This window comes from Anarrhichthys ocellatus, unplaced genomic scaffold (genome assembly GCF_004355925.1).
Source record: "Anarrhichthys ocellatus isolate YVR2014 unplaced genomic scaffold, GSC_Weel_1.0 scaffold486, whole genome shotgun sequence".
NCBI lineage: Eukaryota > Metazoa > Chordata > Actinopteri > Perciformes > Anarhichadidae > Anarrhichthys > Anarrhichthys ocellatus.
The window spans coordinates 4,932-5,607 of record NW_022280460.1 but is presented as its reverse complement, the minus strand read 5'-3'; the positions used below and the strand labels follow the sequence as shown (position 1 = coordinate 5,607).

Here is a 676-nt window from a genome sequence, read left to right as displayed (position 1 = left end):
GAAGCAGGAGAAGAAGCAGCAGACGAAGCAGGAGAAGAAGCAGCAGACGAAGCAGGAGAAGAAGCAGCAGAAGAAGCAGGAGAAGCAGGAGATGGAGAAGGAGCAGCAGGAGAAGGAGAAGAAGTAGGAGAAGAAGCAGGAGAAGGAGAAGAAGCAGGAGAAGACGCAGGAGAAGAAGCAGAAGCAGAATGACAAGAAGCAGGAGAAGCAGAAGGAGAAGAAGAAGAAGAAGGAGAAGCAGAAGGAGAAGAAGCAGGAGAAGAAGCACAAGCAGAAGAAGCAGAAGAAGCAGCAGAAGAAGCAGGAGAAGAAGAAGCAGAAGCAGGAGAAGCAGAAGAAGTAGGAGAAGAAGCAGGAGAAGGAGAAGAAGGAGAAGAAGCAGAAGCAGGAGAAGAAGCAGGAGAAGAAGCAGAAGCAGAAGAAGAAGCAGAAGAAGAAGGAGAAGCAGAAGAAGGAGAAGAAGCAGGAGAAGAAGCAGAAGCAGAAGCAGAAGGAGAAGAAGGAGAAGCAGAAGGAGAAGAAGGAGAAGCAGAAGAAGGAGAAACAGAAGCAGAAGCAGGAGAAGCAGAAGCAGGAGGAGGAGAAGCAGAAGGAGGAGAAGCAGAAGCAGAAGAAGGAGAAGCAGAAGAAGCAGAAGCAGGAGAAGAAGCAGAAGCAGGAGAAGAAGCAGAAGAAG

The 676-nt window shown here is 49.0% G+C and overlaps 1 protein-coding gene across 1 annotated transcript in view; it reads right to left on the bottom strand.

Moving 5' to 3' along the window:
- LOC116401496 (zinc finger MIZ domain-containing protein 2-like) overlaps window positions 1-676 on the bottom strand; it is an 11,340-nt gene that overhangs the window by 5,739 nt on the left and 4,925 nt on the right. The window lies entirely within an intron of this gene.